The 17,236-nt window shown below is 41.9% G+C and overlaps 1 protein-coding gene across 1 annotated transcript in view; it reads right to left on the bottom strand.

Annotated features, from left to right (window-relative positions):
• The window catches only part of LOC127154115 (CD276 antigen homolog), a 272,215-nt gene that overhangs the window by 218,517 nt on the left and 36,462 nt on the right, over window positions 1–17,236 (bottom strand). The gene's annotated exons all lie outside the window — the stretch shown is intronic.

The following is a 17,236-nucleotide window of genomic DNA, read 5'->3' as shown; positions in this document are numbered from 1 at the left end:
TTTACATTTGGTGTTCTCTTCAAATTGGTATCTTAAAATTGTTTACTCATTTTGATATTGTCCTTAAAACCGACATCTTTCTTACATCCCAGAGAGAGCGAGAGAGAGAGAGCATGACACAGCATGCAATGGAATGCAACCGGACATGCAGACGTCAGATGTACCGTGGATGTGTTCAAAAATAACCCTGAAATTATCCTCAGGGCTTCATTTATCACCGGTCAGAGTTCAACAACCATCAATCTTCATATTGCCGCACCGGAGATCGTTAACAGGTCACGGGTCATCGCCGGAATTTTAATTATGCTAAAATCAGGTCATTTCCACATCTGGACATTATTTGAAGGTCATGGGCCACTACCCCTAGGCACTCTCAAGGTCACGAGGGGGAGGGGGGGAGGTCAGAGGTCACACCGGAAGTCATCAATCAAAAATCTTGTCATTTAGTGTCGGATATAGACTACTTATTACAACATAAATGTGTTCACAATCTTTCATTCTATAGCAGTGCATATGTCAGTTTTTAATTTCAAAACAGAGGTCCTAATGCTTGAGGTTTTAATGCTAATTTTTCTAAACTTTTAACATCATATTACTAAAATTGCTTGCACATTTACAGATTAATATTACCACACGTTCACCACATTCTATCATCTTAGTAAAGCTTGTATGCATGCATTTAAAAGATCTTGAGTAAAATGTATTATATATTCATGTACATTGTTTACATAATGTTGACGATGATTACTTTTTTAGTTGGAAATAACACAACCTGCTTAATATTTCTAAGCGAAACACTTACTGTAGCTAATGTGTAAATGCTATAAAATTTGTTATATCACTTAACTATTTATGTTATCATTTTTTTCTTTTTTTGTTTCTTATCTCCTTTTTGCAAAGAGGATCATGTCAGCACCAGCTCAAAGTTCCAGTTTTCTGAACATTGTATCCTGTGAGCAAGAGACTCTGTCCAACCTCTCTTCAGTCAAGTCTGGACCCAATAAGACAGCAGTCTCAAGGACAATTAATGGTAAGTAGTGGTATAGTTCAGTGTAACAAATGCTAGTTAGATTCAAGCACAACACTCAGTTCAAACTATTAGTGAATAATAAAAAGAATATTTATTTCATCATTTTATTTTTACTATTAAAAAGATCAAAGATACACTTTGAGGCGCCACGTAGGATTTAAATCAAACCTCGCTTATCAATACATACATAAACATGTGCATATACACCTAGAAATTACTTGCATATACATTTATACTGTTGGGTGTTCAAAATATATATATGAAATACACGTGCACACTAATATGAAATCCATACCAATACATCTTTTCTTAGTAATGAATATATATACACTTGTGAATAACTTGTATATACATATAAACTTAATGCCTGCATACGTTAATAGACACTCGCTTATACGTATAAACTTGATCCATGCATATACACCTACAACACGCACATATACATATAAACTCGCTGCATGCAGACACACCTGTACATACTCACATATACATATAAACTTAATCCATGCATATACACCTAAAAACACTCGCACATACATATAAACTCGTTGCGCGCATATACACCCATAAAACACTCACGCAAACATACAAAATAAATTTCAGGTAAGACGCAGGCTTTAGTTGTGTATATACATATATGAAGTGATTTCAATTGTGGATGTGCGTTAACTTTTCAGTGTAAACGGAAGGCATTTCAGTGTGAACGGAAGCAGCGGCACTTCCGGCGGAATCTCCAGATGCCGGGGCATTTTAAAACGCTTAACGTGACTTAATGCATTAAAATAGTGTTTTAAAAATAACTTTAATATAGCATACGATGTACCAGGGGCGAATTTCCACTGGGCACTTTTCAAAATCCCGTTCAGCACCGCCGAGAGTTCGCGCGATTGTTCAAACAAAAACCGAAAGTAAAACGCGCACGCGCCTTCCAAAAGCAATTTTAATACCCCGCGTTTAGAGCGCGACACTTTGAATATTGAGAGAGTAGCCTACTTGGCTACTATAACTAGGACTGTATAAACTAGGACTGTTATATATATATATATATATATATATATATATATATACATACTGTCTTTATTTATATGTTAAATTTGCGAAAAAGAGCTTTAGTTAGGAGGTCAAACATTCAAGAAGCTCATAATTCATGTACAGTTCTAAGGTCTGAAGAGACTTATGAAATCATGCAGGAGAGAATTAAGCCAGTCAGTTGAGTTTGTAGCAAAACTTTTTATGGTGCTTGAGTGTTGTTGTCTTTTACTGCATGTGATAATTCATACTCAGAAAGTAGAACAGAACATAGTTAAAACAATTCAAATAGAGACCAAAATTTTTCGAGCATGATACAGAACTATAGACAACTACACAACCTATTATAGCCTACATACTAATAACATCCTAAATATGTTATGTAGCCTAATTTGCACGCATTGGGGAGTCGCGCTCTAAACGCGGGGTATTAAAATTGCTTTTGAAGGCGCGTGCGCGTTTTACTTTCGGTTTTGTTTGAACGATCGCGCGAACTCTCGGCGGTGCTGAACGGGATTTTGAAAAGTGACTAGTGGAAATTCGCCCCTGGTACATCGTATGCTATATTAAAGGTCTTTTAAAACACTATTTTAATGCATTAAGTCACGTTAAGCGTTTTAAAATGCCCCGGCATCTGGAGATTCCGCCGGAAGTGCCGCTGCTTCCGTTTACACTGAAATGCCTTCCGTTTGCACTGAAAAGTTAACGCACATCCACATATGAAATCACTTGCATATATGTATATACACAACTAAAGCCTGCGTCTTACCTGAAATTTATTTTGTATGTTTGCGTGAGTGTTTTATGGGTGTATATGCGCGCAACGAGTTTATATGTATGTGCGAGTGTTTTTAGGTGTATATGCATGGATCAAGTTTATATGTATATGCGAGTATGTACAGGTGTGTCTGCATGCAGCGAGTTTATATGTATATGTGCGTGTTGTTGTAGGTGTATATGCATGGATCAAGTTTATACGTATAAGCGAGTGTCTATTAGCGTATGCATGCGTTAAGTTAATATGTATATACAAGTTATTCACAAGTGTATATGTATTCATTACTAATAAAAGATGTATTGGTATGGATTTCATATTAGTGTGCATGTGTATTTCATATATATATTTTGAACATCCAATAGTATACATGTATACGCAAGTAGTTTCTAGGTGTATATGCATGTGTTTTATGTATGTATTGATAAGCGAAGTTTCATTTAAATCCTACGTGGCGCCTCATAATACACAGTACAAATGCACAAATGAAATAAACAGTGCTTTATTTTTTCAGCTACAATAGGTGTAGATGTGTGTATTTCAGTCTTTTGCCCTGATACTCGTATTGATTATCAAAGTAGACTGCATAATTCAGAGTGTTGCTTGCTTGTGTGTAGTTCATTAATAATCAATTTGACAAAAGAAGACTGAGTTTATCTCTGTTTAAGCATATTGCTTATGAACTAACTTGTCTTTGTGTCTGTTTTCTGCAGATAGATCATGCCAATCCACATTGAAATAGTGACAACATTCAAGTCTTCAAGCAGTACATTTCCAGTTTCTCGAACTGACTCAGTCCCATGTCTTCCGTCAAGTGTGGACTCATTACTGTTGTTCAACCAGACAAGCGGCCCTGATTGATGTTTATGTCATCATTGATTATCCTGAATTTATATGGACACATTTTATTTCCAAGATCAACACGTCTTTGTGAGTACACTGGTCAAGTTATTGGATCAGCTCAGACTGTTTTAACACAGTGCCTGTGTGCAGAATCTGTTTCTTTAAAATCTAATAATTATGGTTTGTGCCTTGATTTACTATAGACAGTATTTATTAGTTAATTTAGCAATTCCAATAACCTGACTGATTACTGTAAAATCTGTGGCAAACAACTGTAATGCCTTTTGTATTTTACCGTATTTTTGCAGTGAAATTCTGGCAACCACAGCTGCCGGTAATTTTCTGTAAAATTGAACATTACAATAAAATACTATAATATTCTATACAGTTGTATTGTGTTTGTTACGTAAATAGAATGTAATTAGTTTGACAGTATATTTATTATATTAACAGTAGTTTACTGTAAGAAAATCTACATTTACAACTGCTTATTTTAAAGTAAATTACTGTAAACATGTTTACAATATATCTGTTTTATTTAACAGAAATGTACTGTAAACAAGCAGCAGTTCTCAAATGTAAAATTTACGGGTTATCAAAAAGTATTCTGTAAAGCATTTCACATTGTGACCATATATTTTACGGTGAACTTCTGGCAACCACAGCTGCCGGTATTTTACCTTATATTATACTTTTTTTTTTTACAGTGTATGGTCTGTCTGAAGTTTCATGACGCGACAACCATTAACAAGAGTAACTGGGTTTTTCTTAGTGAGAACTAACTCACTTCCACTGTTGTTGAAGTAAACATTTTTTAAAGTTTGATCCTTGCAAATATGCACAGATGGGATTTCCATGTTAGTACAGTTGTCTTAGACATTTCTACAGAAAAAGCATTTAATCCAACTTTTATTCTGGCTGCCTTTAGCTGTCCAACAATTAGGTATTTAGCACGTCTTTAATTGACGTCTAAATATTCTCCAGAAAAGACGTATAAAAAACTTTCATTCTGGCTCCTGTGAGGACGTCTTCTGGATGTCTATAAATTACGTCTGTAGCACGTCTTTAATTTACGTCTATGCAATGTCCAGAAAAGACGTATAAAAAACTTTCATTCTGGCTCCTGTGAGGACGTCTTCTGGATGTCTATAAATTACGTCTGTAGCACGTCTTTAATTTACGTCTATGCAATGTCCAGAAAAGACGTATAAAAAACTTTCATTCTGGCTCCTGTGAAGACGTCTTCTGGATGTCTATAAATTACGTCTTATAGACGTGTTCTAGACCACTTTTTGCTCGCTGGGGTTGTGCACCGGTTTGAGCTTGGATGCGCCCCAGGTGTGTTTATGCAATGTCCAGAAAAGTTTGACGATTACAGTTATTTAGGAGAATGAAACGGATTTCATATATGGCGTAATTTAAGTTATAAATTACACCTGTGTAACAAAAGAAAGTAAAACAAACCGTTTCTGGCATGTAAAACATTTTATAAATTAGTTTGGGTAAAATATTTTCCCCCTTTTTCCATTTTAAGACACGAGGCCGATAAATTATTCTGTGGTCAAATCAAATCTGATCCTTCTAGATCGAGAGGTCGATAAACTTGAATATTCCGAAAGTTGCTGCTTAGTAATATGCATGTAAATAAGGGAATGTGTTGTAAAATATTTTCCCCTTTTTCCATTTTGATAAATTATTCTGTGGTGATTTTAAGAGATAAATGAATATTGACACATGTAAATAAGGGAATGTGTTGTGAGTGATTTTAAGAGATTATGACACCAATTACATGGCTCTTTATATTGATTGTTTGATAACTCAGACATTCAACACTGGTTATTTTCCTTTATCATTTATTACTCTGAACTATCATGATATTGATCTCAGTGACACATTGTCATGTCCAGGTCACGATGAGCATCTGATCGTCTTCAGCGACACAAAGATACCAGTGTTGATCAGTTTATCTGCAGTATGTCAGAGGAGCGAGGAAAGGACTCTCCGTCTGAGATGAGTCTCTCACAGAAACAGAGGTAACACTGAGTCTGTTTTTAGAGAATTATTTTTTATGTGAATTATTTTAGGTCAATAGCTCTTTCTGTGAAGAATAAAATCCCATCAACAATCTTGCTATTGCCATGAATAAATTTAGTTTCTCTAAGCTACTGTCTTCAAACAACCACATTTGTGTATTGAAAAGAGCACCATGTTTGTATGTTGTCAAGTCAAGTCAAGTCACCTTTATTTATATACCGCCTTTAACAATACAGAATTGTGACAAGGCGGCTGTACAGTATTAAATAGGAAACAGTACATCAACAGTGCCAAAGGCAACAGTAAACACTCACATTTTAGGTAAGGGTAGTTAATCAAAAATAATAAAATAAAATACAATATTGTGTTAAGAGAAAGTGTCCCCAACTAAGCAAGCCAGAGGCGACAGCGGCAAGGAACCAAAACTCCATCGGTGACAAATGGAGAAAAAAACCTTGGGAGAAACCAGGCTCAGTCGGGGGGCCAGTTCTCCTCTGGCCAAAGTTCCTGTGGTCTTGTGCCGACAGCCGACTAGGTGATGTGGTCTTCACTGTGGATCCGTCTCTGGGGCTCATCTAGTTGATGCGGACTCCGCTGACATTCAGGGCTGTAGAGGTCGTCTCTAGGTGCTGATCCACCATCTGGGCTGGGTACAGACTGGATCTGGGGGACTGCAGTGACCATCTGATCTGGATACGGACTGGATCTGGTGGTTAATGTGACCTCGGAATAAGAGAGAAACAGACTAATATTAGCGTAGATGCCATTCTTCTTACGATGTACTGAGTACATCGGGTGTTATGGGAAGTGTTCCCGGTTCCGGTTGACCTAATTAGTGCAGCCTAACAATCCTTTAACGGATTTGAATTATAGGAATATGTTGATTTGTTATGTGTAAGCAAGGTTAAAGAGATGGGTCTTTAATCTAGATTTAAACTGACAGAGTGTGTCTGCGTCCCGAACATTGTAGGGTAGATTGTTCCAGAGTTTGGGCGCTAGATAAGAAAATGATCTCCCGCCCGCGGTTGATTTTGATATTCTCGGTATTATCAAATTGCCAGAGTTTTGAGAACGCAGCGGACGTGAGGGACTATAATGTGATAGGAGCTCGCTCAGGTACTGAGGTGCTAAACCATTCAGGGCTTTGTAAGTAATTAGCAAGATTTTAAAATCTATACGATGTTTAATAGGGAGCCAGTGCAGTGTTGACAGAACCGGGCTAATATGATCATACTTTTTGGTTCTAGTAAGAACTCTAGCTGCTGCATTTTGGACCAGCTGGAGTTTGTTTATTAAGCGAGCAGAACAACCACCCAATAAAGCATTACAGTAATCTAACCGTGAGGTCATAAATGCATGAATTAATGTTTCAGCATTTGACATTGATAGCATAGGTCGTAGTTTAGATATATTTTTGAGATGGAAAAATGCAGTTTTGCAAATACTAGAGATGTGGTTTTCAAAGGAAAGATTACCATCAAATAGCACACCTAGGTTCCTAACTGATGACGAAGAATTGACAGATGTAACGTGGACACTGAGGCGGTGTAGAATCCAATTGCAGAAGTTTATTAAAAACAACGGCAAACATACACGGTAAAACAGGCAGAGGGTCAATAACCGGAAAAGCAGTCCAAGATGAAAACGTAATCCAAATAGCAGAGTGATAACACAGGCCGTGGGTCAAATACCGTGAAGTCAGTCCAGAACAGCAAACAAATCCGACAGGGGAAATCCGTAAACTCAATAGTCCAAAAACAAAGCAAGATAGCAACAGGTAATCCAACAGAGTAAATCTAAACGCTCGGTAAGGCAGGTTATACTGGCAATACTTCGCCCTGTGCAAGCACATGGTGAGTCCTTATATACTGCCAAACAGGAAGTGACAGTAGAAGCAGCAGAGGGAGCATGCAGGCAGTACTGGGGTGAGGGCTCCCTCTGCTGGCTTGGCGTTACAGAATCCCCCCCCCCTAGGAGCGACTCCTGGCGCTCAAACAACAGTCCAGGTGGGTGGGGGAACAGAGGCAAAACAGGGGGTGGGACGGAGGGCCAGGTCCATGTAGAGCAGGTGGGCCTGGATCGTGGAGCAGGGACAGACAGTGAAGCACAGGAGGACCTGGACCATGGAGTAGTGGCAGACAGTGAAGCACAGGAGGACCTGGGCCATGGAGCAGTGGCAGACAGTGAAGCACTGGAGGACCTGGACCATGGAGCAGTGGCAGACAGTGAAGCACTGGAGGACCTGGGCCGTGGGGCTGTGGCAGACAGTAGAACCCTGGAGGTCCTGGGCCGTGGTGCCGTGGCAGACAGTGAAGCACTGGAGGACCTGGGCCGTGGGGCTGTGGCAGACAGTAGAACCCTGGAGGTCCTGGGCCGCGGTGCTGTGGCAGACAGTAGAAACCTGGAGGACCTGGGCCGTGGAGCGACAGCAGACCGTGAAATACTGACGTGCCTGGGCCGCAGAGCAATGACAGACAGTGGAACACTGGAGGTCCTGGGCCGTGAAGCAGTAGCAGACCATGAAGTACTGGAAGGCCAGGGCCGTGGCACAATGGCAGAGTAGGGAACCATGGTGGGGCAGGCAGAGCAGACAGAACAGGAGGCCATAGCGAGGCAGGCAGAGCAGGCAGAGCAGGGAGCCGTGGCGAGGCAGGCAGAGCAGACAGAACAGGGGGCCATAGCGAGGCAGGTAGAGCAGGCAGAGCAGGAAGCCATGGCGAGGCAGGCAGAGCAGGCGTAGCAGGGAGCCATTGCAGGGCAGGCAGAGCGGTGTGCAAATGAATGATTTCTTTGGCCTTCTTGATAGCGACATGGCGGGCAGAGAGTTCATCTTGGAACGCCGCCCCCATAGGAGGATCCACAGCTTGTGCTGACACCTCTGGGGGCATGGGCGCAGATGCTTGGGCAGGTGAGGCAGGGCAATTATAAATGGCCTTCATGGCCGTGACTGGACAGGCAGAGAGTCCGTGGGGAAACGCCGCCCCTTGAGGAGATTCTGCAGCCGGAGCTGCCACTTCTGGGGGCATTGGCGCAGAGTCCTTAACAGAGGAGGCCTCTGACGTAGACTCGTGGACAGACGAGGCCTCTGGCGCAGACTTGTGGACAGGTGAGGCCTCTAGAGCAGACTCGTGGATAGACGAAGCTTCTGAAGCGGTCTCGTAGACAGACGAAGCTTCTGGGGCGGTTTCGTAGACAAGCGAGGCCTCCGGGGCAGACTCGTGGACCGGTGAGGCCTCGGGAGCAGACTTTTGGACAGAAGAGGCCTCTGGAGCACAGTATGCTGCCCACATACTGAGGATGGCTACGGCCATTACAGGCAGCACAGCAGCTAGTGGGGTGTCTGTTGACCTTGTGGGTGCTGATGTTATGGGCTTGTGGCTTGTGAATGTGGGCTCTGCGTGGCTTGGGAGCGTGGGTTCTGCGTGGCTTGGGAGCGTGGGCTCTGCGTGGCTTGGGAGCGTGGGCTCTGCGTGGCTTGGGAGCGTGGGCTCTGCGTGGCTTGGGAGCGTGGGCTCTGCGTGGCTTGGGAGCGTGGGCTCGTGGCGTGGCTTGGGAGCGTGGGCTCTGCGTGGCTTGGGGGCTCTGCGTGGCTTGGGGCGTGGGCTCTGCGTGGCTTGGGTTAGAAATGTTATAGGGGACCAGATGAGGATTTGGTAGGATAATAGCTTTTTGCCTTGAGTTAGGGAGGCCTGCCGTGGCCGGACTTGACTCAGGGAGGCCTGCCGTGGCCGGACTTGACTCAGGGAGGCCTGCCGTGGCCGACTTGACTCAGGGAGGCCTGCCGTGGCCGGACTTGACTTGGGAAGAACAGCGGTGACTTGACCTGGCTCGTGCAGTCCAGCTGTGACTTGACTTGGCTTGTGAAGGTCAACTGTGACTTGACTTAGCTCAGGGACAATAGCAGCAACTTGACTTGGCTCATGAAGAACAACCGTGGCGTGGCTTAGCTCAGGGAAGACAGCAGCAATTTGACTTGGCTTGTGAAGATCTGCTGTAACCTGGCTTGACTCAGGAACAACATGGCTTGACTCAGGAACAACATGGCTTGACTCAGGAACAACATGGCTTGACTCGTGGGGAACAGCTGTGACTTGGCTTGACTCGTGGGGAACAGCTGGTGACTTGGGGAACAGCTTGACTGGCGTGGGGAACAGCTGTGACTTGGCTTGACTCGTGGGGAACAGCTGTGACTTGGCTTGACTCGGGGGAACAACAGCTGTGACTTGGCTTGACTCGTGGGGAACAGCTGTGACTTGGCTTGACTCGTGGGGAACAGCTGTGACTTGGCTTGACTCGTGGAGAACAGCTGTGACTTGGCTTGACTCGTGGGGAACAGCTGTGACTTGGCTTGACTCGTGGGGAACAGCTGTGACTTGGCTTGACTCGTAGGGAACAGCTGTATCTTGGCTTGACTCGTAGGGAACAGCTGTATCTTGGCTTGACTCGTAGAGAACAGCTGTATCTTGGCTTGACTCATGGGGAACAACGGCTGTGACTTGGCTTGATTCATGGGGAACAACTGTGTCCTTGCTTGACTCATGGAGAACAACAGCTGTAACTTGGCTTGATTCATGGAGAACAGTAGCTTTGGCTTGACTTGACTCTGTTGCTTGACTTGACTCTGTTGCTTGACTTGACTCTGTCGCTTGACTTGACTCTGTCGCTTGGCCGGACTCTGAAGCTTGGCCGGACTCTGAAGCTTGGCCTGACGCTGTAGCTTGGCCTGACGCTGTAGCTTGGCCTGACGCTGTAGCTTGGCCGGACTCTGTAGCTTGGCCGGACTCTGTAGCTTGGCCGGACGCTGTAGCTTGACTTGACCCTGGAACTGGACTTGACTTGGAAGCCTGACTGGACTTGGAAACTTGACTTGACCCTGGAACTCGACTGGACTTGGAAGCTTTTGACCCTTGATCTTGACAGCTGTGGAGCTTGACTTAACACAGGAGCTTGACTTGACTTGAGCTTGACTTGACTGGAGCTTGAGCTTGACTTGACCTTGGAGCTTGACTTGACCCTGGAGCTGCAACTGTAGCTTGATTTGGTTCTGTAGCTTGGCTTGGTTCTGTAGCTTGACTTGGCACAGGAACAGTAGCTGCCATTTTAGCTGCCCATACAGCCATTAAGGGTGAGTCCAGTACATGGGCCATCATGAGGCATGGCTTGGAAACAGCGATTATTTTGTGGAGTGGCTCTGGAATGGTGGCCATCTTGTGAACAGGTTTGGGGATGGCGGCCTTTTTGTGGACTGGCTCTGGGATGGCGGCCATTTTGTGGACTGGCTCTGGAATGGCAGCCATCTTGTGAACAGGTTTGGGGATGGCGGCCATCTTGCGTGCAGACTCTGGCGTGGCGGCGGCCATCTTGCGTGCAGACTCTGGCGTGGCGGCAGCCATCTTGCGTGCAGACTCTGGCGCGGCAGGCATGGCGTGAGCAGGCCCCTGCAGCGGCAGGCATGGCGTGAGCAGGCCCTGGAGCGGCAGGCATGGCGTGAGCAGGCCCTGGAGCGGCAGGCATGGCGTGAGCAGGCCCTGGAGTGGCAGGCATGGCGTGAGCAGGCCCTGGAGCGGCAGGCATGGCGTGAGCAGGCTTTGGCTTGGTGGATGTGGCTTGAACAGGCTTTGGCTTGGCAGGCATGACGTGCACAGGCTGTGGTGTGGTGGTTACTGCGGGATTGCGGGGTCCCTCGTCCACAATCCCAACAGTGTATGGTGAGCCGCTTAACCGGAGTGCAAGATCTATGTAACTTTCTAGAGTCCAATGTGGAGTATTGCGTGGCATCAGATATGAAATGTCCTCACATAAGCCAAAACGAAAAAGATCTTTAAGGGATGTATCATTAAAGTTCACCTGATAAGACAGTTCACAGAAGTTGGTTACGTAATGCTCTATTGGACGGTTTCCTTGTCTGAGGCTGATGAGACGATCTGCTGGGTCCATGGTTGGTCGTGTATTCATAACTTCCGCTGGATTCATGGGAGGCGAAGTATTCTGTAACGTGGACACTGAGGCGGTGTAGAATCCAATTGCAGAAGTTTATTAAAAACAACGGCAAACATACACGGTAAAACAGGCAGAGGGTCAATAACCGGAAAAGCAGTCCAAGATGAAAACGTAATCCAAATAGCAGAGTGATAACACAGGCCGTGGGTCAAATACCGTGAAGTCAGTCCAGAACAGCAAACAAATCCGACAGGGGAAATCCGTAAACTCAATAGTCCAAAAATCCGTGAAATCAAGAGTCAACATAAACTAAGCAAGATAGCAACAGGTAATCCAACAGAGTAAATCTAAACGCTCGGTAAGGCAGGTTATACTGGCAATACTTCGCCCTGTGCAAGCACATGGTGAGTCCTTATATACTGCCAAACAGGAAGTGACAGTAGAAGCAGCAGAGGGAGCATGCAGGCAGTACTGGGGTGAGGGCTCCCTCTGCTGGCTTGGCGTTACAACAGAACAGCCATCAAGTGTTGTAGTGACAGTGTTGTAGGTTATTACACGCTGAGGTTTTAGGCCCAATAATTAACACCTCTGTTTTTTCAGAATTTAGCAGTAAGAAATTACTTGTCATCCAATTTTTTAACTCAACTACACAATCCATTAGTTTTTCAAATTGGTACGTTTCGCCAGGCCGTGAAGAAATATAGAGCTGGGTATCATCAGCATAGCAGTGAAAGCTAACACCATATTTCCTGATGATATCACCCAAGGGTAACATGTAAAGCATGCGGTACTCCATACTGCACTTGAGATCGATATGATACCTCATCATTTACTGCCACGAATTGATGGCGGTCAGATAGATACGATTTGAACCATGCCAATGCACTACCACTAATGCCAACATAATTCTCAAGTCTATTCAAGAGAATGTTGTGGTCAACAGTATCAAACGCAGCACTAAGATCCAGTAGCACTAACAGAGAGATACAACCACGATCGGATGACAAGAGTAGATCATTTGTAACTCTAATAAGAGCAGTCTCAGTACTATGGTACGGTCTAAAACCTGACTGAAAATCCTCACAGATATCATATTTCTGTAGGAAGGAAGATAACTGTGAGGATACAACCTTTTCTAATATCTTTGACAGAAATGGGAGATTCGAGATAGGTCTGTAATTAGTTAATTCGTTGGGGTCAAGTTGTGGTTTTTTAATTAGAGGCTTAATAGCAGCCAGTTTGAAGGTTTTGGGGACATATCCTAATGACAGTGATGAATTAATAATATTTAGCAGAGGATCTATGAGATCTGGAAGCATCTCTTTTAGTAGCCTAGATGGAATAGGGTCTAGCATACAAGTTGTTGGTTTAGATGATTTAACAAGTTTATACAAATTCTTCCTGACCTATAGTAGAGAATGAGTTGAATTGTTCCCCAGGAGATCTATAGCGCACTATCTGATGCAACACTGTAATTGACGGCTGCATAGTGACAATTTTGTCTCTAATTGTATCGATCTTAGAAGTAAAGTAGTTCATAAAGTCATTACTGCTATGCTGATTGGCATAGTCAGTGCCTGTTGGTTCTTTATTTTTTGTTAACTTAGCCACTGTATTGAATAAATACCTAGGGTTATGTTTGTTTTCTTCTAAAAGAGTCGAAAAGTAGTCAGATCTGGCCGATTTTAACGCTTTTCTGTACGATAGGGTACATTCCCGCCAAGCAGTACGAAAAACCTCTAATTTTGTTTTCCTCCAGCTGCGCTCCATTTTCCGGGCTGCTCTCTTTAGGGCGCGAGTGTGCTCGTTATACCACGGGGTCGGACTATTTTCCTTAATCTTCCTTAGGCGCAGAGGAGCGACCGTATCTAGAGTCCTGGAAAAGAGAGAGTCAATAGTTTCTGTTACTTCATCAAGTTTTTCTGAGCTATTGGACATGCTGAAGAATTCAGATAAGTCAGGAAGATTACTTAGAAAGCAATCTTTTGTAGTAGAAGTGATGGTTCTACCATACTTGTAATAAGGAGTTGAATTTACAGTTTTAGTTATCTGAAGTATACACGAGACTAGATAATGATCAGAGATATCATCACTTTGCTGCAGAATCTCAACGGCATTGACATCAATTCCATGTGACAGTATTAAGTCTAGAGTATGATTTCGACAATGAGTGGGACCTGACACGTGTTGTCTAACTCCAATAGAATTTAGAATGTCTGTAAATGCAGCTGCCAGCGCATCATTTTCAATATCAACATGGATGTTAAAGTCACCTACTATTAAGACCTTATCTGTAGCCAACACCAGCTCAGATATAAAATCAGCAAATTCTTGAAGAAAATCTGTATGGTGCCCTGGTGGCCTGTATACAGTAGCAAGTACAAACGTCATAGGGGATTTATCATTAACAACTGTTTCTCTGGATAATGTTATATGAAGCACCATTACTTCAAATGAGTTATACTTGAAATCCGCTCTCTGTGAAACACTAAAAATATTGCTATAAATTGTAGAAACACCTCCCCCTTTACCTTTTAGACGTGGCTCATGTTTATAACAGTAATCATGAGGAGTAGACTCGTTTAAGATAATGTAATCATCTGATTTTAGCCAGGTTTCTGTCAAACATAGCACATCTAGATTATGATCAATGATCACATCATTTACAAAAAGCGCTTTTGTAGAGAGGGACCTGATATTCAAAAGGCCAAGTTTTATCATTTGTTTCTCTGTATTATGTAAGTTTTTTATTTGTTGAACGTTGATTAGATTGTTACTCTTAAATTGGTTTGGACGTCTTTTGTATTGTCTAGCTCGGGGAACGGACACAGTCTCTATAGCATGATATCTAGGTGTAAGGGTCTCTATGTGCTGAGAATTAACTGATTTTGGTGACGTGAGGCGGCTAGCAGACGGTCGGATTAGCCAGTCTGTCTGCTTCCTGACCTGGGCTCCAGTTAGTCAAGTGCAAACTCTAAGACTATATGCCATATTACTAGAGAGAAGAGCAGCACCACCCCTGGAGGGATGAAGACCATCTCTTTTCAACAGGTCAGGTCTGCCCCAAAAACTTGTCCAATTGTCTATGAAACCTATGTTATTCTGCGGGCACCACTTAGACATCCAGCCATTTAGTGACGACAGTCTGCTATGTATCTCGTCACCACGATACGCAGGGAGGGGGCCAGAGCAAATTAGGATATATATTGCGTTAGTTACTTTTAATGGGCATGACATGGTCATATATCGCCCAGGCCTAGCTAACAGTAGCTCATACTAACAAAACACAAGACATTGAGATATGTAATCGCAATCAGTAACTCACTTCATCGAACAGGAGTCTGTATGTCTATTAGCCGCTGGTAGAAGATGTCTGTATCCATATTCATGTTTCTCAGTCGTTATTCTACAACCCAAACTTGCTTAAAATATAAATTAAACAGTCAGACGTCAAATAATCCATGTAAAATCCATTACTACAGGCCGGACCGATGCAGACTGCAGCAGAAGCCGATCAACGGCACACACTGCAGCAGTGTATGTTCAAATTTGACCGGGAAAACGGCGCCCTCACTAGTCATTGGCCAGAATCCTAAGTGAGGGTCAGATTAACCAATCACACTCAAAGCAACACTGAGAGACAGCAAATAGCATTATAACTATAGAAAAAACAAACATGTTTTTAATGAAAGATTACAAATGTGTCTATTTATCTTTATTTGTAGGCTGTTGGATTTAATCAATTTGTCAACTGGAAACTTCAGTTATTATGCTTACAAACCAGGGTTAGGTCTGCATCTTATTTCCCTCTGATTTTAAGGTTAAATTAGGTTTAGGGCCAGGCATACAGTTAGGTTAGTTAGTACTATAACAAGATCAATAAAATATGTTAATTCAAAAACAGGTCTTACTTGGTATGCATATACAGCACATGTTTGGCTTTACTTGTGCAGTTATACTGACATGACCAATAAAAGCCCCCTTTTGCATTTTAACAAATAAAGGATCTTTCCTTTAGAAGCACTATGTTGTGCAGCTATGGCATTTTCTGCATTTGACACTAAATACTTATTTAAAAACACTGCTATAATTCCATGCAAGTTGTAAAATTTGTCTACAGACATTTATTTAATAGCATAGATATTACAAGCTATTGACTGCATGTTGTAGCATTTGTGATATGAGACAATGTAAACTGAAAACATCTCCCAAAGTGACAGTCTGCTTTTTAGTTAAGTAAAGACAATGCATTGGTTGGCCCTATGAGCATTGTTCCATCATGAAAATTGTTGTCCTTAGGGGTGTGACGAGACACGAGACTGGGTTCACGAGAACGAGATTTTTAACCTTTTCTTATGAAATCCTCAATGATTAAATATTTAGGGAAAATAGGCTTTTATTCAACTGAAAAAGACAAAATGCAAACAATTGTAGGTGCATTTTGAACTTTATGAAATTAAACTTCCATTTTAATGAATTATATGCAGTAATAAACAACATTTAAACAAGAGCTTCACGATTCTGGATCAATTGAGAATCCCAGTTGTTTTTAATAAATTGGAGACCATGATTCTCTCATGATTCTGGAGAAGAAATATTAGAAAACTAAACAAAATAATGTAATTTACTAGTGTCTAGTAAGTCTTCTAAAAACATAAAATAAAATAAAATAAAATAAAATAAAATAAAATAAAATAAAATAAAATAAACATTCAATGATGGAGTCAGTGTCTCACTTCATTAAGACTTATTTAACTATTGAAATCTCCTGAATGAATGATTCAATGACATACTAAGTGTTTATACCCAAATTATAAACTTTTATCCCAGTACTTCTATTATTTAAATGTCTGTAACACAGAAATAATGAGTACAATGTGGTTGAAAAGACTGTTTGTGTTGCTCTTCCTGCGTTCACATTTACCCCAACCGTCTGATTCAATAGGCTCGTTTGAGATGACCAGTGCGTGAGATATGTGACTGTTGTCATATTTCTATAAAAATCTAAACATGTTTGTATTAAAGTAAAAATGGATGATAAATACACCTTTCGTATGGAATTAAATAGCAAGCACTTTGAGTGTCTTGTTCATCATATTTATTTTCATATAAAAACAGCAGAGCTGAAAGTATATCATGTTTATCAGCAGCACAGCACGTGAGTGTGATAACGCGATATCCGCCTTCGATCTTGTAGGTGTCTGTTCTACTTCGAGAGGTCAGAACTGTCTGTCTTGACTGCACTTATTTCACTCCTTATTTCACTGCTACTTTTCACCTGTAGAAAAATATACAACAAGATGCAATGATATATCATACATGGAATTTTAGTTTATTTTATTCATATTTAAATGTTAGTCAAGACTTGATCAAGATGCTGTATAACATCATTTTAAGGTCAGTTTGAACAGCAATTCCTTCCAGTGGTAAATGTGTAATTTATGAAGTTGAAGTTGAAGTTAAAGTAAAATATGAAGTTAATACTCACACTGATATTGGTTTAATATACATGCAGGCATTCAGTTTACATCAAATCAGTGTCATGGTTTAGATGTCAAATTTGTGTCATATGGACATCAATGATT

This window comes from Labeo rohita, chromosome 22 (assembly GCF_022985175.1).
Source record: "Labeo rohita strain BAU-BD-2019 chromosome 22, IGBB_LRoh.1.0, whole genome shotgun sequence".
Lineage (NCBI taxonomy): Eukaryota > Metazoa > Chordata > Actinopteri > Cypriniformes > Cyprinidae > Labeo > Labeo rohita.
Note: the sequence above shows the minus strand (reverse complement) of the source record. Positions and strands in the feature narration are given on the sequence as shown.